Source organism: Amblyomma mixtum, chromosome 1, assembly GCF_055824585.1.
Source record: "Amblyomma mixtum isolate Tamu chromosome 1, ASM5582458v1, whole genome shotgun sequence".
NCBI lineage: Eukaryota > Metazoa > Arthropoda > Arachnida > Ixodida > Ixodidae > Amblyomma > Amblyomma mixtum.
In genome coordinates, this window is record NC_143012.1 from 104,330,951 (window position 1) to 104,354,076 (window position 23,126).

The following is a 23,126-nucleotide window of genomic DNA, read 5'->3' on the forward strand; positions in this document are numbered from 1 at the left end:
AAAAGCCTTATTTCCATTCGATTATGATTGAGTCAAGGGTATCACACATTTGACTAGCGAAATTCACACACACAGGACGAGAGAAGGCGACAGGACACACGCTGTCGCTTTCTCTTGTCTTGTGTGTCTGAACTACGCTAGTCAATATGTGTCATGCCGACTACCAACTAGCCCAACTTAAAGCTTGAGTCAGGGGGAACCCAACTGAGTCCAATTAGACGCTCCAACTGAAGTGAACTGAAACCAGTTGGCACCAACTGCCTTACTTCCAAGAGCCTTACTTCCAAGTGGTTATGATCAAGTCACAGTAGAAGACAACTGACTCCAATTACACTTGCCAATTGGATAGAACAGAACTCTGCTGGAACCAATTGGGGAATCGTACTTCCATTTGGTTTCCACTGATTGTGTGGAAGATTCAGCAGAGTACAACTGTACTTGACAAATAGGAAGGAGTTCAAACAAACTAAGAAAGTCTTACTTGAGGTTGGTTACGATAGGGTTAAAAAGATTTAAGGTCAGCCATATATACCTTTCAGTGGAGTTAGAACCACCTGGCAAAATAACAATTTCCTTCACTAGGCTGAACAAGACACTTGAAATTTACGAGCTATATATAGTAATTTGGAGTCAATTATTTTGCTACATTCTAATAGTTCACAATAAATCGCGAAAATTTTATTGCCAGTTGGTTAAAATAAGCTGAAGACGGCTACTTGACTCCACGTAGACCTGCAATATTGTCGCTACTTCAAATAGAACCGAACTAGTTTCTGAAATGAATTTGCAACTTCCTGAAAAACATTCAGCCTCAATTATGCACTCTTCATGACCATCAGATGTCTGGTGCAACTAGTCAAACTGATGTGCTGCCACAAGAGAGCTGATGTACTTGATGAGAAATGTTGTGCTTATGTGGCTGTTGTTAGAATCAAACGCATCTAACCCGCAAATATGTGCTAACCATTGGAATTGTCACGACAGTGAAGGGATACTCTGACGGGGTACCTCGCTCGAGAAAATGAGAAACATACGCTTCGCTGCTTTTTCACATTTTTTTAGTCATAGGCAGTACTACAGCACAGTAGCAGTGTTTTTTCTCACTGCTGGGACATTTCCTGACTAAGCCGTCACAAAAAGATCACCACGAATCTAACATTTAGAGTTAATTGAGAATTTATATTTGAAAATGTGACATTCTTGCCCGATTACTCCTTCGAAGAAATTTGCATCAATCTGCATGCACTTCAAAAACAAACCATGAAGTTCCGCCCTGCAATGAAACTTGCCGATATCTTCACCAAGGCATCATGGAGAACTTTTCGGCTTCTAAAGATGTATAAAGTCCGCCGTGGGGGCTCAATGGTTATGGGGCTCGGCTGCTGACTAGAAAGACGCGGTTTCGATCTCGGCCGTGGTGGTCGAATATCTTTGGAGGCGAAATTTTAGAGGCCCGTGTACTGTGCAATGTCATCATCATCGCCATCATCAGCATGACTACGCCCACCTCAGGGCAAGCACATCTCCCATGTCTCTGCAATTAACCCTGTCCTTTGCCAGTTGCGGCCACCGTAACCCCGCAAACTTTTTAAGCTCATCTGCCCACCTAACTTTCTGCCGCCTACTGCTACGTTTGCCTTCTCTGGGAATCGACTCCGTTACCCTTAAGGACAGCGGTTATATTGCCTTCGCATTATATGCCCTGCCCAAGCCCATTTCTTCCTCTTGATTTCAACTAGGATGTCATTAACCAGCGCTTGTTCCCTCACCCACTCCACTCGCTTCCGATCTCTTAACGTTAAACCTATCACTTTTCTTTCCATAGCTCGCTGCCGTTGTCCTTAACTTAAGCTGAACCCTCTTTGTTAGCCTCCACGTTTATGCCCCATAGATGAGTACCAGTAAGATACTGTTGTTGTACACTGTTCTCTGTTATGGGATATTGGTAAACTGAAATTCATGTTCTTCGAGAACTTGCCATGAGCGCTCCGCCCTATTCTTATTCCTGGTTATTTTCCTCTTATGATCCGGATGAGCTGTCACTGCCTGACTTAAATAGACGTATTTTCTTAATATGGAGTGAAGCAGCGCAAGGGCCCAGGGCGAAAGGGAAGAAAGGGACGAACACAGCGCTCAAATGACAACAAACGTTTTTTCCGGATGCTAACCGCTTATATATACACATTTGCACCTTAGAAAAAACAAAAAAAAACAGAGAAGAGCGGAAATTATCTAACCCAGTCACTATGCGCATGCAGATGTATCGCATGTACATCAATCATTTGATATCAGAAAGTTACGCTCTTTCAACGAGATGGCAACGGAAAAAGTGCTGACACAATTCGCACCCAGCTTCATGATCTCAGATACCTCGATAATCTCTCGTGTAAGCTTATCCTTGTGTTTAGTAAGAAGTGGGATGTCTAATCAGAAGTGCGATAAAAAAGGTTATTTTTGAGGAAATAAAAGGCATTATAAAATACTGATTAAAAATTGACATTTTTGGTATGAAGAAGCAGTGAGAGCGATTAAGCTAACATCACTGTAAACTGGTCAGTGGTTAGGGTGGTAATTACAGTCTCTTCCATCGGAGCCCGGCTGACCCTCCCACATGAATGAAATCAATCTGGCGCCCGCTAATTTCCTGCTTGTTGTCTGCTGGCCCCAAATGATGGCCAGCGATTTCCAGTTGGGACGAACCGGTATTCACTGGGACTTAAGCTGGTTCTAGTTGGGAACGGTTGCTGCAAAACATCACGACAAACTCCTAAAGTACTTATCTCGTCGTATTTTTTGCGCATTTGATGCGACATCTCGCATTTTTTCTGGCGTCGGTAGACCGCGTTGAAACCCGGACACAACGAGCGGTAGCCATCGCCATCGCTGTCACTGGCCGCACTGGCTCCCCAGCACAATTTTCGTGTTGCCGGAAACCACGATTGTTTATTGTCTCTTTGTTGTTGGGCCTAGTGCTTTTCCTAACATATTCTGAGCAGCATCTATGTTTTAGATTCTTTGCGCAATGTTTGCACCAATTAGATTCCTCACGGATATCGACAACAAGCCGCACGTGCTGCCAGCGTCCGATATTGAAGACTTTCGCCCGACAACAACAGAGCATTTCGACAAGTCTGTCTACTCGGTCCTCTTGATAGTTAAGGAAGGGGACGGAGAAGACACTACTTTGTAACGCAGGCCCTCTTACTATCCGGTAAGTTGTAACCTATTGTCAAGACCCAGCACTCTGACAGTGAGTTGGCGTTCGATTACTGATTCTAAAATCGCGAATCCCTCCTGCGGCGGCATTTCTTTTAAGGCGAAATGCAAAAACGCCTCTGTGCGGTGCGATGCCAGTCTTTGTTCAACTACCAATCCCAGGTAGTATAAATCAGTCCGAGGACTCCACAATGGCGTCCACCATAGCCCACCGTTTGGAATGCAGACACCACGTACTGTACACACTATGTGACGTGTTTATCGTACTGGCATAGACAGAATCAGATATTCAGCGCGCTTTGGCGTCCGATTGATTGCCTGAGCGGATTGTTATTTTAGTCAAGCGCAGCAGCCAGCAGCGGCAGGAACTTAATTCGCGCTGCGATAGGGTGTCAAACACGATTAGCGCTGGTTAGACCCAGCCAAAGCATGCTTAATGGTATGAAGTCCTTATTTAATAGAGAAGTGAAATTAGGGTTATAATGGTGATCGGAATATAAAAATACATATCGGCTGCAAAAACACAGACATCGAAGTGGATAACGTGGGCCAAGCAAATATAAAGCAAAAGACCTGGTCTGCTTTATTTAGGTTGGCTTGTTTTCGTTGCTGTTTCACGTGGCGTGAGTTTAAAGCTAGCGCAGATGCGTGTGCAGACTAGTTAGCTTAATTTGATGCACCCCGCGAGTCGAACTGCCATGGCTACTCAAGTTGGCGTTTTTGGCAGGTGGTAATATATTCCATCTGTTTCACAATTCGCGCAGAAACCTGCGATGCACACACTGAAAGAATGTTGGCAAAAAGAGTAACAATGCCCCAAAATCAGAGTTCAAGAAGGTGCCGGAGATTTGAAGTCAAGTCAAAGCCAAAAGGAAAAGCTGGTATGCTCACCAGCTGCAGTGGAGTAGAAGCTTCATGTAATGATGAAAATATTCAATAGCCTCAGCTTACTCCTATTATTCTCTTCTGATCTGTAGTGTCAATGTGCCTCCTCTCTGCATTACGTTGCCACCAAAAAGAAGCAAGTGATAGCCAGCAGCAGGAGTGCTGCTGCTTATAACGCAATCTTGCTGAAGCACTTCAATAGTGCACAGGAGAAGGAAGTGTCGCCTTCTGATTCATCCATCCGGGGGCAGGTAAGCAATATATTGTCACGGCTATACAGTCGGGACAGCCAGGTCACGTTTTACTGAACAGCGCCAGGTAGCAGCGAACTCCCGAGCGGAACCCGAAGAAGAGACGACGAAGAAGCCCCGCCCCCCACCATGGCTAAGGCTAGCCAGAATGGCGGTTAAGACAGTTCGGCCAGGAGACGGCGCCACGAGAATGTCCAGGAGTGTGGCAATATCAATAATTGTAGGGCTGATGGCACAACGTATATCGATTGTTTATTTTGCATTCTCAGAGCCAAAGAGGCTGTACTCAACGTCAAGCTCATCAGGGGATGATGAGTCATTTCACTCATATGAAGAGCTTGTATATGAGCATATACACTACAGACCTCTGCAGTGTACATTTATTGGAGTTGCTACGAAAAATATTTTCTTCCAGATGTGCATGTCTGCTGTTACCGTATGTAGCCTTGGTACGCAAGTTTCTTGTGTTTCATTAAAAGGGCAAATAAAGGGAAATTCTGTTGTATTTCAGTAATGCTATGAACAGTGGTCTATCAATTGTGACAGCACAAGTCAAACTGACGGGCATTGTTTTCTGTGTATGTATACTTTTGGTGTGCACAAGAATGAGAAATATGGAAAAACGAACTGACTAATCTCAACTGATAACTCACTGCTGAAATGAAAGCATTGACAGGATGTTTATGACGACAAGATTTTATCTTCAGTATAATTGGCACTTCTGTTAGATACCTTGCCAAGTCAAAATGAACTCAGTGGTATTGGCATGCAAAATGCAGAAATATACTGCAAATTATAGGGTTTAACGTTTCATACGGATAAATGGGCGATGACCGCAGTGAAGGGCTCTGGATGTACTGGCAGCACACGGGCATGTTTTGCGTTTCGTCTCCATCAGACCCCAGGTCCTCTGGATCGACAGCTGAGTGCCTTAATTAACCACTTAGCCACCATGCCGGCTCACGTTGCTGTGCATGTGCAATATTATACATAGACGGGGCTAGTTGGTGAAGCATTTTCGTTTCTTCAACGAATACACAGATAGACATGACAGGATGGGCGCTGTCAACGCCCGTCATGTGATGTCTATTTATGTATTCGTCTAATAAGTTATCGCTGTCTAAATTTGAAGAAAATAGAATATTACACATGGTCAACCCGTACCTGGCAAGGCATATTTCTTGACTTTACAGACCACTTGTTGACTCATGATAGATATTCGTAACAGTCCTTCAAAGCTTATGCAAAATTATGGTGCATTTCTTTGATAGTTTGACCTAACAAAAAAACATTGTGGTAAGTCCGAAGAATGCAACATTGGTCTGGAAATACCATTGATCCAAGGCCATTAGGACGAGTGACGTGCTGGCTGAATGCTCAGTTAGTGGCTCTGTGGCACTCACAGAAAGAGCCCGGGGGCAGCCAGCAAAGCAGGCCCAGACACCCGAAAACATTGCTGTGATTGAAGGTACTGGGAGAGTTTTAGAACAGATTTGCAGTCTTAATATTTTCTGGCTATTCATGAACTGCACGTTGCAGTGAATAATAGTCTTCACACAGATCTAACAGCCGGCGCTGATTGGTTTCTGAAGTCCGTCATAATTGTGAATGACCTCAGAAAGCGTCACATCTGACCTTGAGCTCAGAACCTTAAGTGTTGCCTGTCCACTGGGCAGTGCACTAGTCGGGCAATGTATGACTGCGATTGTTCACTTCTACAAGAAGTATGGCTGTTCATTTTGAATTGTTTGGCTCATTTTACCACGCATGCTGCATCGTACATTGTTAACCATAATAGATTGGATATCCTTGCCTGTAGTATTTTTAATTCTACAATCCCCAGTTTCCCTTTCCTCTGCAAAATTTGGCAGGCAATTCAAACTGTATTCGTAACTCGCGGCTGCATTTACGCCTTGTGTGACAATTTTTATCGAATGTATAGCTGGAATATTGCATTTCCTCAAGTTGCTGTCTCTTCAACTATTAAGTTTGGGTAAGCATATGCCAGCAAGACTCGTGTAAAATGTGCACGTTGACTTCAAAATTTCATTTTTTCTGTAATTTTTAGCTAGTCAGGCAGTGGGGCTCGCAAACAGGCGTTGACGAGGAAGGAACTGTGGCCATTATCCCAGGATTCCTGACCAAGAAGATTCATAATGTGAGAAAATCTCTCCTCTAGAAACTCAGAAGCACCTAAGTGCATGTTAATAAATGGTTTTGACACTTTTCATGTTGTGGGCAGTATGTGCTGAGGCAGCTGGGTCACTGCCTACCTTTTGAGCGGCTTTTGACCATCCTCGGTGCACTGCGGCAAAAGCAGCACCAGTAATAACCATAAGCAGCTGGCAACTGGTCCCAGTTGGGACCAGTTTGCAGTGGGTCCTAACTGAGGATTGTTCTATAAAACTGTTGAACTGGTTCCAGCTGGCACTAGCTAGGACCAGTTGGAACTTTTTTATCTAGGCTATGCCCTGCCTCGTGCAGTGCGTGCATGCATCTCGGATCTGCTTGTCCGATGTTTATGTTGTGTGTTGCCAGTGGAACGTGAACTTCATGCATACAATAATAACACATGCATACGTGCGTTGCTAGGACGACCGCAGATGTACTATAGTAAAAACAGAAGACATCAAGAGCTTCAAGCCCGATGACGACTTTTTGAGCACGTTTTATATGGTGAAATGGACCGATGAGGACGGGGAATCAGAATGCTATCGCAACCGAATTCTGCTTGTTGGAGGTAAGCCTCAGCCGAGCCGCACTAGAGTTGTTGTTTGGGCTTGTTTCTGCCCCTATAATTCTGTCCACCTTTGTGTTCTTCGCTGCCTTTTTGCGCTGCCTCCCATATATCAATGCAAGCCTTTAGCCACTTGTTTGGCATTTTGTGTGCAAGCATGCATGCATGTCTTGCACACCGGCCTTTTATGTGTCCTGCATAAAAGGAGCTTCAGCTAAGTGTTCATCTGCATTAAAAACGACCGGCGTATGTGGGACGCAGCTTTCCCGCCTTTTATGCGAAGCATACTACTTTAGCTACCACTTCAGCCCTTCACCGTGGTTATGCGCCTCCAAATCACGTGATACATGACGTCACACCACGTGACACGATGACGTCACGACAGTAGAGAAACGGGGGCCCACCTCGCGCCGTCGCTGTGGTTGTGCGCCTCCAAATCACGTGATACATGACGTCACACCACGTGACACGATGACGTCACGACAGTGGAGAAACCGGGGCCCACCTCGCGCCGTCGCTGTGGTTGTGCGCCCCCAAATCACGTGATACATGACGTCACACCACGTGACACGATGACGTCACGACAGTGGAGAAACGGGGGCCCACCTCGCGCCGGCGCTGTGGTTGTGCGCCTCCAAATCACGTGACACGATGATGCCACACCACGTGACTTGTTGACGTCACGGCAGTGGAGAAACGGGGGCCCACCTTGCGCCGTCGCTGTGGTTGTGCGCCTCCAAATTACACGACACGAAGATGCTTCGCATTCTCCAGGCTTAACCAAGTTAAGCCTCAGCCATTTTTTTGTTCCCCTTCGACAGCTTCTGCGCGTTCGTCGCCTTTCGCCAGCGATCCGAGCGCGCATCGCCGCGGCGCCATTTTGGCCTCGCTGCTGCGTCGAGCAAAGAAAGCGATTGTGCACGTGGACTCCAATTGAAGTGCACTCATGACGAGTAAAAACCAGACCTAAATGAGGGTAAAAACATAGCACACAATGACTTAGAGGCAGTAGAGCACAGGCTGCGGTCTGCGTCATTGCATTTGGGCACCAGCTACCATTCGTTTCGTGTGCTGTGTTTAGCGCTGAGAACTCATTAGTGATCGAATACTCCTTGTGTTGTTAACCTCTGCGTTGTGCTGGTACAGTACCAGTATAACATATTAAGGCGGAAGCCTTTAATGCCTCATCGTTGTAAGCAGGAGTTGTCGACAGAAATGTCACGCTTTTCAATCGGTCGAAATAGTCGTAACATCACAGTGCACGAATTTCAAACGGGGCCAATTGTTGTTTGGCTAGTAACCATGTAACCAATTAAAGGGATGGTATGGTGAGGCTCCAAGTAAGTGGGATTGAGTTTACTTAATTAGTCAATTAACCAGGCAACCTAACTAACCTTTCTAATCACACCAGAAAGGTAAATAAAACCGAGTAGGAAATTGGTCGAGTTGGGGAATCGAACCAGGGTCTCCGGAGTGGGAGTCGAGCACGCTAACCACTCCGCCATGCCAACATGATGGTTTGGAATGAATAAAGGTGCGTCTAACTAATACGGTGTCTTCGTTCACTCCCATCTTCCTCCGTTCCCTTTCGGCGAGGTTCAGGTGTCCACCGAGATATGCGAGACAGATACATTTCCCTTCCTCAAAAACCAGTTTACCCACGAGCAAGGCGTACAGCCGAACGAGCGATGGCGTTCTGTGGACTCCCTGGCAGCGTTGCAAGACGCTGCCGCGTTCCACTCTTAGAGGCGAAGCTTAACATCTTAACCACACATCAGTGCCACAAGCAGCAACACCGTGCTTAAGGCTTTCGGCTCACCGCACTTAAGGTCAACCAAGTGCCCCCCCCCCCCCCCTCCCCGGAATTTTACATGCCATTTTTTCAGAGACCGAGGAAGACCTTGAGGACAAGTTGTTAAGTAGGCGGGTCAGTGTGCGATGAATCCTAAGCAGTACTGACAGCGAAGAAAGTGGCTGCGATGTTCTATTGCAGGTAAGCATGTCTACAAGTTGATGCCCTTTCGCAGTGTTACGGTTTCTTTCCACTGCGGAGGATGATTGTCGTATTATTGGTGTGATGTTGCTTGCTCTTCCTTTCAGGCACCAAAAAGAAACGCGTGAAGGTCCTCGCAATAATTTGTTACAAATGCTTGCCACAAAAAAGAAAATGCTTTGCTCAGAAAATGACAAAGGTGACGAGGAGTAAAAGGTGGCTCCCCTTGAGAAGAGAGTTGGTGAGCAGCAGGAAGAGATTAAGGAGTTGCAAGCTTTTAATACAAAGCTGTAACGAAAGCTAGTCGAGACATTGGATGCTGTGAAATGTAAACATGATCTTTTTAGTCCGAAGAATACAGTGCAATGAGTACTGATTGTTTTCGAAGCCATTTGTTGTTAATTCAGTGCACAACTGGCAATTTTCTTAAGTTTTTTTTATATCTTTTTGGTGCAGCAAATGTACAGGTACTCTGGCGCGAACAGCAGCGACACCCCCTGAGCTGCCCATTTCGAGTGTAACTCCGGAACCAGTGCTACAAGCACCGAGGTTGCCTGACACAATATGTAACTTGTAGTTTGTACTGAAAGGGGGTTCGTGCACTAGTGAACTCGGTGAAACAGTTCACGAAACAGCTGAGCGGCCGGCAGCAGAATTTAGTCCAGACAGCCAGAGAGCAGGAGCCACGCGCCGGCACTTCGTCTTCAACTTCTTCGTCTGCCATGCAGGCAACATGAGGCGCGTTCATCGTAGTTCAGGCGCGTTCAGCATAATTCAGTACAGTACATTCACATTATAGATGTGTTGCATGGATGTCATGGCGCCTGCCATGTTCGAGACCAGAAGCACGGTGAAAGCCTGGGAATTTTCCTAATGCCTTATCGTCACCTGGTCCAATGTACGCGCATAATATGTCATGCGCAACCTCTGTATGGACAGCATCTATCCAGAAAATGCTATGCAATAGATGTATTGAGGCATAAGCATCTGGTAGTAGGGAGTTGTGACAGATTTCGGCAGCAAAAAATCTGATGTTATTAATCCATGTTGACGGGTTTAATCTAGTCCCAGCATAAGCAGCTTCTTCTATATATACGTCAGTTACTAAATTTTTTCAACCGCCCTTGATTCCACACATTATATTGAGCCTGCTATCAGTAACAGAGGTACCTTTTTTTTGTGTAAAGCATGGCATAGGTATCGTAGTATCTAGTTAAAAGGGGCTCTGAATGGGGGTCTCAAGAAAGATGCAATGCGCCTAGGATGCTAAAGGACACCGCTTTAAAAATATCTTTAGGGTTAAGGAGTACTTGAAGCTGGGCTTGTTGGTGCATATTCATGAAAGACATGAGAGCGCAAAACGGGGACACGGACGAGGACGGGAACAGGACGAGCGCTGCACTTTCAACAGGATTTATTCAGGGAAGAACGTTTAAATAGCCCTTGCCCTTATCCATGCTGTTGATCGCAGACAATCGCCTCTCACAGATACGCATCAAGAAACAGCATTTCACTGTGGCGAAGAACAACTGACGTGTCACTAATACAACTATCACCTCGCTTCTTGATATAGAAGGCTTCCACAAGCTCACGTTCTGTCCTATCTAGGCTTTTCAATAGCACTTTGCAATCAGATATTCGAGGCTTGCAGGCTACACGCTTCTCTTTCGAGCAGGCTTGGCAGTGGTCTGGAAGATGTCCTCTCTTGTTTAATGAATTCTTGTGTTCAAGCAGGCGCTCGTTAAGACAACGTCCGGTTTGTCCAACGTACACCTTGCCGCATGTAAGCGGGAACTCATAGACTACTATTTTCTTGCAGCCAACATGTGCATTCGGTGTCTGATGGTGCACTCTTGTACTTTTTTCTTCCAATGCGTGAACACATTCCGGCGAGTTTTCCCGGCGCTGAAAATACCACATCGACGCCATACTTATTGGCCACCTTCTTGAGGTTGTGAGAAGTGTGGTGTACGTAAGGTACAACTTCCGGCCTTGCCCGCTTTTTCTCTTGAGGTCGGTTGTTTTCCTTGCTGCCCTTCAGCTTTTTCAGCAAGGTCTGCGCCACGGAGAGAACCAGGGAAGCCGGGAAGCTTGCTTTCTGCAGCCTTGACACCTGGGAAGCATAGCTTGCGTGCATGGCATGGTGGCAAGACTTCTTTAGTGCGGAAGCTAAGCACTGGGAAGCGATAGCCCTCTTAACGGTCTCAGAATGGTTCTAATGGAAAGGCAACAAATCTTTCTTTGCGCGTGGACAGTACTGCCAGCAAACGTGTGAAGGGTGAAAGGTTAGGGTGAGATCTAAAAACTAATTTGTTATTACTGCTAGGCGGTTCGTGTGTGAAGGTGAGACCCATGCTATTCCGACCAAGCGTACATAAAACATCAGCTACTGCTTCGTCAAAAGTAAAATCGTTATCTGCCAAAAGGACCAGGTAATCGTCTACATATCTAAAAACGTGGACTATACAATCCGTGTCAAGTTCTTTACTCCAGGAGCGGTCAATTTCCGATAAAAACATATTACAGAGTACCGGGGCGACACACGAGCCAATACAAATGCCCCTTTTTTGTAGATACGTTTGGTCATCAAAGTCAATAAAAGCGGCCTTGAGATAAACTTCAAGTAATGACAAAAAATTGTCCACATTCAAACCGGTAGCGTTTTGAAAAGCCGTGGTTCCATTTCTGTCAATGCAATTACGCACTGCAGAATAGAGATGTGCATGCGGAACAGAGTAGAAAAGATCTTCTACATCAATAGAAAAACCAGAGCTTATGTTCCTATGAGTCTGAAGGAAGGCTATCACGTCATCCGAGTTCTTAGCTGCAAAGGGGTCTTCTACTTCCAAAGTCTTCAGGTGCTTGAGCAAAAATTTGCTGATTTGTCGTTGCCAAGTGTCCTTTTCGCTTACTATAGTCCGGAAAGGCATTTCCCGCTTGTGTGTTTTGGCGGCGAAAAAAACCGAAAGGCTGTTCTTTTCAGACTTGTTGATGGCCCTGGCTAGTGTATGCAGTTGCAGCTCCTCACACAACGACACTGCATCTTTTTTCATTTGCGTCGTCTTCACTTTCACGGACCTGAAATTCTTCTTCACTGCTTCTATTGCCTTTCGTTGAATAAACCGGACGGCATTACAACAAAACCGCCTTCTTTGTCTGCCTGCACGAGCTGATCTTTCGCTCTAAAAAACGAAACGACCTTCGCCGTGGGATCAGCTCGATGGCTGGGAGGGTTTGGATCCCTGACTGACCTGGTGAGGGTGTCGACGCCGTCCAAGAGGCACCTTTCCTGGTTCTCCTTCGTTGTTTTGTTGGCCAGTCGTCGGTTGAGGGCCAGCCATTCGTGTGGCTTAAGCTTGGCTTCTACGCTGAATTTTGGTCCTCCCTTTAGGACTGCTGCTAATCCTTCCGGGAGTTCGGCTCCTCCCAAGACTATCACATCGTGGCGTCCTGGATTCTTGGTCTCCCCCTTCTTGAGTTGTTCAAAGTGTCTCGTTACTTGGTTCATAGAGCACTTCTACCAAAGCTCTGTTGTCTGGGCCGCGAGCTTCTTGCTTTCTCGATGTCTGATGGCCACCAGCCACTCTTGGTCTTAGGCGTAACATGCTGCGCGTAGAAGATCTTGAAGCAGCCTCACTTGGTACCACAGTTCGGACCGGAGTATCTTGCAGACTCGCTTGGCGTGGCCTACGGTAGGCTTAAAAGGGCCGAAGAGGCCTTGGACAAACCGGACGTTGTCTTAACGAGCGCCTGCTTGAACACAAGAATTCATTAAACAAGAGAGGACATCTTCCAAACCACTGCCAAGCCTGCTCGAAAGAGAAGCGTGTAGCCTGCAAGCCTCGACTATCTGATTGCAAAGTGTTATTGAAAAGCCGAGATAGGACAGAACGTGAGCTTGTGGAAGCCTTCTATATCAAGAAGCGAGGTGGTAGTTGTATTAGTGACACGTCAGTTGTTCTTCGCCACAGTGAAATGCTGTTTCTTGATGCGTATCTGTGAGAGGCGATTGTCTGCGACAAGAGCATGGATAAGGGCAAAGGCTATTTAAAAGTTCTTCCCTGAATAAATCCTGTTGAAAGTGCAGCGCTCGTCCTGTTCCCTTCCTCGTCCGTGTCCCCGTTTTGCGCTCTCATGTCTTTCACGTATCTTTAGGGTTATTCGTTTTCGGGTTTTATATTTTTTCAAATTCGGGGGGTAAAAATTGGGCGTTATTTTTCGGCTTGATAATAGGGGCGAAATCGGGTTTTTCGTGGAAAAACTCCGAAATTCCGGTTTTATCGGGTTAAATTTGTAAACTAATAATTTATTCGATTTGCTTTAACGGGTGGGTAACAATTAGGGCTATATTTTGGGCTGCTTTCACGAAAGTACTCACTAAATTTGGCGTTTCTTTGGTAATTATTACTCGCAGTAAGAGGCAACGGTCAGTTTTGAGAAAAGAAACATTTTATTCACGAGGTCTGGTCATCGACGTTCTACACGTCTCGGTTTCCATCCGAGACCTGCCTGGTTTCTGCAGGTACCTTAGCTGAGAGAACGTTCGCTCAACGTCACAACTGCCATTAGCTAGGCACAACAATTACAACGCTGCATTTGCTAGCCTTGGGTAACGGACTGTTGCGTCGTTCCAATAGTCCATCACTTCAACATCTTCATTTGTTGGGCTTGCTTCCAGCAAGTACTGGTTAAACTCCTCGCGACGCGAGCGTCCATAACGGAAATAAAGAGAGGTCGGTAGTCATCAATCGACTTACTCAGCAGCCGCTTCTGGAACGGATCGAGTAGGGATAATAGTTTCCACAATGTCAACTGGTTTTCTTCTTTGTCTCAGACGTCCCGTTTCAAAGTGCAGTCCCATTTTGTGGAGATTTTGGCGCAAAACTCTTCACAACAAGTTTTTACTAATGTGGCACTGCTCTTAGATAACATAGACAAAACACCTTTCGCCCGGAACTCCGACGTTAGATGGCGCCACGGGGCCTTCAGTCAACGATGGTCTGTCTGTCGGCCGCCTTGGCCGCCTCTCGCCTTCGCGCCAACTGGAGGTACAGCAATTCCGTGGGTACAATTGTTTCAGAAATCGGCAAAAATCGGGTTTTACCCGATACTTTAGGAACACGTTCGGGGTGCAAAAAATAGGGTAAAATCGGGTTTTACCCGGAAACGAACAACCCTAAATATCTTCCAGCAAGAACTTTTGAGATGCGTTTTGTGGAAGTTCAGTTATCTGAAGTCGAAATTTGAGCTTCCACGTCTTCGCGCCTTTCACTCCCCTCTCGTCGCTTTTTGCACGCTGAAATGTCGGCGCCCCTCCGCCGGCTCCTCGCACTCGCCCCCTCCGCCGGCTGCCCATGCGCGCGAAACAATACTAGCAGTCCGCTGCTGACGTAACTAGCGCGGAAACGGGAGTTTTAAAAATTGTATTCTAATTTATCGCCTCGCTTTTGAGGTCTTGTACGCGGCATGAATGCTCGTTGGCCTGTACTCTACATACTGCTAGCATTTTATCGACAACCTCGAACACACTTTTCATGGACCCTTTAAGGGCCACATTTATGTAGACGGCAGATATAACACCAGAATCTATGAAACAGTAAAGTTTCCCTTCAGTATATATAGTCCGAAGAACTCGGATGTAAAATGATGCTACTGAGTAAAAGGCACTCCTCGTCAAAACTGCGAAAAAAGTGCAGCTCTTACACTCGGTATTATTGCCAAGAGTAATGTATCATTTTGTGTGTTGCAGATACAAAAAAAAAGTGCAGCACAATGCCATAGGCTACCCTTCTAACCTCTCCTTTTGCTAGCCACTCGCAGCTGTTTCTTTCGTTCCGACATAAAAAAAAAAAAAAACTTCTGTATTTTTTCTGTATTTTTGTAAACTTCTGCATTCTGTATTTTTTTCTGTATTTTTTTTCCTGTATTTTAAGAGTGGTGCAGCGACTGGCTTCTCTTGGTACTTTTCCCTTTAGCGCATATCTTAAAGTGAACATCTTGCGAAAATCTGTCTTTCTAAAGTGCGGAAACTCCATCCAAGTTCCGACTAACAAGGGCACGAGCTTCACTCAGCATCAAGGATTCAAACGGGTAAGGTGCAGCTGCATTTAAAATGCATGCATTGCAGAATTCTTAGCAGTCACTGGGTTACTGCCCTTAAGGCACCATATGCAGGAGGGCGCGCTCCTAGAGAACGCTTTATGTTCCTGTACCTGTTTGTACGAGGCGTGATTCAACTTAAGCATTTTAATTGCGAGTTGTGGTGCATACAAACACACAGGAGACCATTAATCACTGCCTTGGAGCACTCCGTCTAGCGTACATGCGTGCGTTAAGGTCAGTAACCCATTGACTTTAAGAGTTCTGTTCAGCGTGTTTTAAGCCCAACTGCACCCTTATCCTTGATTAAGAAGTTAAGGTTACTCTGCATTGATGGTGCCTCCTGTGAATCTTTAGACTTGTGCGGAGTTTCGTTCCATTCTAGTAAACCTATACCAAGCATGTTCAGTGGTCATTGGCTGTTATGTAAACGCGTGATTTTCATTTTGTTTATATTCAGATTGATGTCGGAAATGGAATTAATATTTAACCCTCCGCATGAAGGCGCGTTCAGAGCCACCAGAAGAATTCCATGATTGCAAAGGACCTGTTTGTAACGATCCAGCGGAGCTGCCTGGGCGGTCCTCGCAAAGTAACTGTGAATCTCTATTCTTATTATCTCTTTTCAGTGTCGTTTTCATTGCTTTGCTGTTATTTTATTTTATTATTATTTTTTCGATTCACAGGAAAGCACTGCCTACGCTTTCCCGAGCACCCAAGAAAGCAAGCACTGTCGCCTTTCGACGTGTCAACAGTGCGAGATGAGCGATTATCTGATGACAGTGATGTGGATGGGATGTTATAATACTGTCACAAAGTGCGCGCATGCTTTATTTTCCTTCTTTCTTCTCCGACCAAAGTGGCCACGGCTGGCCACGGCGCCGGTAGTATGCGGGCATGTCGCGACGCAGCGGCGATGACTTTGCCTCCCCCCGCTGGGGAATTGACCCCTCGCGACGCTGGGGGGGTCAAGACTACGCCGCCCCCCTCCTCAGTATTATCGCCGGGAAGAGAGTGCTTTCACGAGGGGGGGACGGGAAGCGGCCGGTGAAGGCCCTAGCACCCGTCCCAACCTTGAGAAGCTAACATCCCTCCTCGTTAGGACCATACCTTTCCTTCGCGTCCCCTTCAGTTTCTTCATGCTTCTTCTCCCCCCTTCTCAACATCTGTATATCGTTGGTGCACGGGGCCGAGAGGATTCGTTTGCTTTTATTTGTTGTTTTTTTGTGGTTTGTCACGTGAACACGGTGGCGGGAAAATCACGACCGAGTTAGTTGGTTTAGAGATTTCGGTGCGTGCCGACGTGTGTAGGGTCAGCCAGGGCAGTGGTCGGCAAGCGAGCCTAGGCGGTGTCTGACGCGTAGAGCGCGGCGACGGCGGCCCCGAAAGACGCGTGGAAGACGCGTAACCCGGGGCCCAAGTTCGCCCGTATCCGTACCCCCCCCCCCCCCCCCCCATCAGCACCCCGCGCTTCCGCAGCCCGACGCTCCCTGCGACCGGACCTTGCCACTACGCAGCTAAGTCACCGATTCTCACCACTCGCTCTGCTCTTTTTCTTTGTTCTGTCGCTGTTCTCGTCCTATTCTTTTGTATATTGCTTTAATCGTGTAACCTTGCTGTATAGTTCTCGCCCTGTTGTTTTCCTTCTTCTTGTTAATAGTTTGTGTTTGTGTTCTGATTTTGTGCTTGTTGTTCGCATCGCGCCTGTGCATTACCTCTATTTTGCTTGGTTTGTTTTGTAACCGTTTGTTCGTGTTCTTGCCCAAGTAAAGGGGGTTGCTAAAGAAACTTGCCTATACGCCTCATGCCTCCGGTCAACGGCTAATCAGGCGTGGCCCCTATCGCCGGTCAGCAGTCTAACCTCATCTTCCGCACGCGGGGTGGAGAAGTTCGTCGCTCCACCCCCTCCTAACTTACGGAGAGTGCAGTGGTGGGCAGGTTGGCCGGATTAATTATAACTTCGGCGCCAACCAAACATCTAGCCGCCCACCATATCGTGACAATTGGCGTCCGCGACAGGACTTGCTGACCATGATTAGCCCTGACCGGGAGGCGTAGGGTTCAGGCCAGACTTGACGTACGCGCCCTATTGAAAGGTGCGTAGAGTCGGCGCGATGGAGGACCTAGAAAGGCTCATCGGGCGCGGAAAGGCGTTAGGTCTCGAGGGAGCAGCCCTTCGCCAATTTGTGTGCGACGAGCGGATAGCGCTACGCGATCGTCGTCGCGAGGAGGATGAGCGCCGTCGTCAGGAGGACGAGCTAGACAAAGCGCGCTCAGCGCGCAGGCTGCTGGAGCTGCAGAGAGAACTTGAGGCTCTCCGAGCACGAAGCAAAGCTAGCAGGAGCGAAGGCTCTGATTACGCTTCAGACGGAAGCGAAGTGCCAGGTGAGGCAGCACGTAAGGTGCTTGAGGCCGGAGAACGGAGGTACCGGCAAGGCGACTGCAGGGTGGTTGCAGAAATGACACCGGCAGCAGACCAGGTGGTTTTACGGACACCTCCCGAGCATGGTGAGCAGACGTTCAAAGGGGGTGAACTTTGTGTCGTCAAAGGACGAGGCGGTGAGCTCGACCATGCAGTCGGGGTAGAGGTGGGTCCCGAAACACCTGAAATGAATATGCTGGAAGAGCAATTCAGCCGAGTGCAGGCACCCCCCTCAGATGTCACCACGGCGGCTACAGCGCCGCCTGACCCGGAGGATGGTACACTGGGCCAGACTTTCGGGAACAAAGATCCCGGCGAAGTCGCGGCTCCCGAGCGGCTGTCCGGGCAACAAGCTATCGTAGAATGCCCCGGCCCTCGTGATGTCGAGGAAAGTAAGGCCGATCTCGAAGGAGCGGTCAGAGTCGAGGAGCATTGCTCGGACGCGTCGGCTGTAGAGCCGGACCGGGAGAACGGAGCACCGTTGTGCCCCGTAGGGGAATCAGCGCATCATCATGATGACACAGTTCCCGCGCGGCTTGAACCGCTTCAAGCAACCGATACAGACTCGGTCGCTTTTTCGGAAGAACCATTTTGCGAGGAGCTAGCGGTACAGATAGGTGTAGAGTCCTACGTGGGGGTAGGGCTAGCCGGTTGCTGCGAGACTGCCGTCACCGCACAGACAGGCGCACAACCGGCAAATGACGCAGAGTCATTGAGTACCCGCCATGGAGACCGTTTCCCCGAAAAGCCAGGTTACCGCACTGGGGATATGTGCAGCTCGACAAACGCGAGCGAGCAAGTAAGCCCTGTGATGCAGTGCCCGTCTTCCAGAGCTGCGCATCAGAAAAGGGAGGAAGAAACACCTGCGGTGCTTCTTAGCAGCCTGAAAACAAAAGGGCACCTGATTTGCATGACTCGTACCAGACTCGGGAAGTGCTCAAACGGCGAGAACCGTTTTCACGCTGCAGCGAAAAGTTTGTACGAAGCCCGAGCGATTTTTCGTGCCAGCTGCCTTAATGTCAAGGTAGGAAACGGAAAATTCCTATCCGGGAAGTTCTACACCAAGAGGTACGGAGAAGTCCCTCTCAATGCCGGAGTAATGAAAGAGACGAGACCGGCACTGGTTAACTTTGCCGGAACCTAGACGGTTATGAGCTATGAACGCTTCTCCCATTCTAGGTAGACATTCCTTTTTCTTTCTTCATGTCTGAGGGCTTGTTTTCCTATGTTGTGGAAATGCAGTGCAGCACAAGATGTTTGTGTGCTGCTTAGCATGTGAGTGTCGAACTGTTTCGATAAAATGTGAACTGTTTCGGTTGTAGAACAGTCTGCAGTGACTGTGACGTGACTGCGTGAAGTGTGCAGTGCGCGACTGTGCGAGCCATCGTGGGAAACGTTGTGCGACGAAGAACTGGTGCGCGCTCCTAACAGTGAAGTGCGCGTTAATTCATCTTCGTTTGCTTGCTCGGCAAGACGCATTTGTGCATGCACGACATTTGTGTATTTGATTTTGAAATGTTATTAAGAATAACATTCTTTTCGTGGGGGTTGTGTCACAAAGTGCGCGCATGCTTTACTTTTCTTCTTTCTTCTCCGACCAAAGTGGCCACGGCTGGCCACGGCGCCGGTAGTATGCGGGCATGTCGCGACGCAGCGGCGATGACTTTGCCTCCCCCCGCTGGGGAATTGACCCCTCGCGACGCTGGGGGGGTCAAGACTACGCCGCCCCCCTCCTCAGTATTATCGCCGGGAAGAGAGTGCTTTCACGAGGGGGGGGACGGGAAGCGGCCGGTGAAGGCCCTAGCACCCGTCCCAACCTTGAGAAGCTAACATCCCTCCTCGTTAGGACCATACCTTTCCTTCGCGTCCCCTTCAGTTTCTTCATGCTTCTTTTCCCCCCTTCTCAACATCTGTATATCGTTGGTGCACGGGGCCGAGAGGATTCGTTTGCTTTTATTTGTTGTTTTTTTGTGGTTTGTCACGTGAACACGGTGGCGGGAAAATCACGACCGAGTTAGTTGGTTTAGAGATTTCGGTGCGTGCCGACGTGTGTAGGGTCAGCCAGGGCAGTGGTCGGCAAGCGAGCCTAGGCGGTGTCTGACGCGTAGAGCGCGGCGACGGCGGCCCCGAAAGACGCGTGGAAGACGCGTAACCCGGGGCCCAAGTTCGCCCGTATCCGTACCCCCCCCCCCCCCCCCCCCCATCAGCACCGCGCGCTTCCGCAGCCCGACGCTCCCTGCGACCGGACCTTGCCACTACGCAGCTGTCACCGATTCTCACCACTCGCTCTGCTCTTTTTCTTTGTTCTGTCGCTGTTCTCGTCCTATTCTTTTGTATATTGCTTTAATCGTGTAACCTTGCTGTATAGTTCTCGCCCTGTTGTTTTCCTTCTTCTTGTTAATAGTTTGTGTTTGTGTTCTGATTTTGTGCTTGTTGTTCGCATCGCGCCTGTGCATTACCTCTATTTTGCTTGGTTTGTTTTGTAACCGTTTGTTCGTGTTCTTGCCCAAGTAAAGGGGGTTGCTAAAGAAACTTGCCTATACGCCTCATGCCTCCGGTCAACGGCTAATCAGGCGTGGCCCCTATCGCCGGTCAGCAGTCTAACCTCATCTTCCGCACGCGGGGTGGAGAAGTTCTTCGCTCCACCCCCTCCTAACTTACGGAGAGTGCAGTGGTGGGCAGGTTGGCCGGATTAATTATAACTTCGGCGCCAACCAAACATCTAGCCGCCCACCATATCGTGACAAATACCAACACAAGAAGTCTGATTAATTTGGTTCATGTACACCTCTGCTGGTAGACGATACAGGTTACTATGTCGCACTTTGTGAACTTATTAAAGACTGAAGCTTGAAGTTAGTTGCTTATTGTGTGGAAATGTTTTCCTTCACTGAACATATTGCTACACGGAACGCCTCGAAAAGAAAGGGCTCATTCCTGAAATGATGCTGGGCCACTCAAAAAAAGCACCCACTTCATTGTCAAAAAGTCAGTGACATCGATCGGATGGCCAAAAAGTTTGAAAACGGGTCAATTTGCATTGTCACACTTTAGATGGAGAAGAGATCTGTATGCACAAAATAATTTTGGCAGTGCGATTTTGTAGCTGTTGTAGTAGTAATGCCCACCCACATACTTCCTTTTTTGTCTTCAATTTCTTGCTGTGTTGAGGACGTATTAGGAAATCGCCAGCACGCTTACTTTGTTTTTTCCACTTACGCATATTAATTTTTCCTTTTATTCCAACTGTTTCAGGATGGGCAAGTTAAAGTAAAAGGTTGCTCCAGCAACAGATCTTCGAACAATAAAATCTTCATTGCAATAAAATGTGACCACTACTTTCGGTTTGTGTGTGTTACACATGGGTCGCTTCCAATTGGATACAATTGGTCTTGTGCCAATTGGGCATACATATTGCATACAGTTGATAATTTCAACTAAATGCATTGGGCTCTGTTTCAGTTGGCTTCAATATTCCCATTGTGTACTAATTTACCTGTGGAAAATTCCAGTTGGTACCAATTGGAATATTGCGACATGGACGCAATTTTTTTTTCGACTGGGAATAACGTATCCATAAACCGTGGATCTCACGTGACTTTCTGAACGAAATCACTAGCAAGCGTAAACTGCGCCAGAAATTTATCAAAATGAAAGAGATCAGTGACCTGAAGGCATTCCAAACATACCGCAGTCACCTGAGCAGTGCACCTGAGGAGACTGCCATGAAAATTTTAGCAATGTTCGCAAAACATGGGAAGGGGCTCTCTTTCACATTTGAGCTTCCTGAACAGGACCGCCTCCAGTTTTTGGACCTTAATATTAAGCTGGGGGACGGAAGTGTTTGCTGGCGCTACCTGCCCAGGGCCAAGAAAGATTTTTTACCGTATGATTCGACTCAATCCAAAACTGTTATGAGGGCTATTGCCACCCTTTCTATGGAATCAGCACTCATCAAGTCGCGCTCTCACATGATGCGGGAGAGCTTCCAGGGCGAGGTGAACAGACTGCGTAAAGCAGGGTTCCCTGACCACGTCTTGGCTGCCGTAACCGAGGCATTGCTGCATAAACTTAAGGGCAAGCCAAAGGGGCAACGGCGGAAAGAACCTTTCGGAGAAGCCAAACCAGTGGTAATACCGTATATGCACAAGGTGTCCCACAATTTGAAACGAGTTGGCAACAAATACGGAGTCCCGATGGTCTTCTCCGCCCCCTGCAAATTGGCCAAGATGTGCCCCAAGATTAGCAGCGGTGCTAAAGCAACATCTGGGTGTGGGAAGAAGCACTCAAAGCCCTATGTAAGGTGTGCCACGGGAGTGATCTACGAGATCCCCCTTACATGTGGAAAGGTGTACGTCGGCCAGACTGAACGCTGCGTCAACGAGTGTGCCGGGGAACATAGAAGATCTTTAGGGAATGCATCAGATTCGTTCGAAAACCTTCCCGCCCATTGCCGCTTTTGCATTGATGAAAATAAAAAGCACTGTACACCACGACTTGAAGAGATTCAAAATTCTAACCAGAAGTAAGGATAGATTAGCTCGCGAACTGGCAGAAGCCTTTTTTATCAAAGAGAGGGGTGGCACGTGCGTCAGTACCACTTCTATCTCCCTACGATTAAGTGAGCACCGATTGTTAAAAAATACGCAATTATGAGAAGTTATCGTCCGTGTGTGTGTGTGTGTGTTTTTGCCACGTGGGAAATGCGCATGCGTTCACCTTCTTCGGGCTATATATATGATACATGTGGCTTTCAATAAACTTAGTTGGAGTCAGCGCCCGTCCTGTCCGTCTTTCTGTGTGGTTTGTGTACAATTTAGCGCTGTTTTTTTTTCTTTCCTGAACACAATGTCACACCAACTAGGCCAGCAAAAGGGACTCTTAAACGTGCCTACATCGACCTGCCCCTATAAAACCGAGCAGCTGCTATCAATAAACGTTCATTCTGTTCTTGCTTGACCTGGTCGTTACATGGTGTCAGAAGTGGAATCTTTGCCCGTTACGGGATCCCTGTGGAAGTTTGCAGCGACAACGGTCCCCAGTTCTCCTCTCACGAATTTGCTGTTTTTGCATCCAGGTGCGAGTTCAAGCACATTACGTCGAGCCCTGCATTTCCACAGTCTAATGGACTGGCCGAGAAGGGTGTTCAAATCGTAAACAAAATCTTAAAAAAAAAGCAGGAGACACGAGAATACTACTGGCTTGGACTGCTTCGCTACCGTTCGCCTCCGTTGGAGGACGGTCGTTCGCCGGGTGAGCTCCTGCAAGGCAGAAGACTGCGTACACGACTTTCTGATTCCTGACTTCAGCCAACAGCCAAAAACAAGTCTTCAAACGCAAGCCGCTGGACACCAGACGTTTGTACCGCAGCGGCTTTCAATTTTTGGTCTAACCCAGGCTTGAAACACCTTTCTGGCAAGAAGAATTTATTATATACTCCAGGTCCTTCACTGCGCCAGACATTACATACAGCGTTTCCATCGTATATTTGCGGCGTTTATTTGGTCTTCCAAATTTGAACCC

At 47.6% G+C, this 23,126-nt stretch overlaps 1 pseudogene; it reads right to left on the reverse strand.

Moving 5' to 3' along the window:
* Nucleotides 1–11,128: 11,128 nt before the first annotated feature.
* LOC149367387 (uncharacterized) lies at nucleotides 11,129–14,618 on the reverse strand (annotated as a pseudogene).
* Between the last annotated feature and the right edge of the window lie 8,508 nt (nucleotides 14,619–23,126).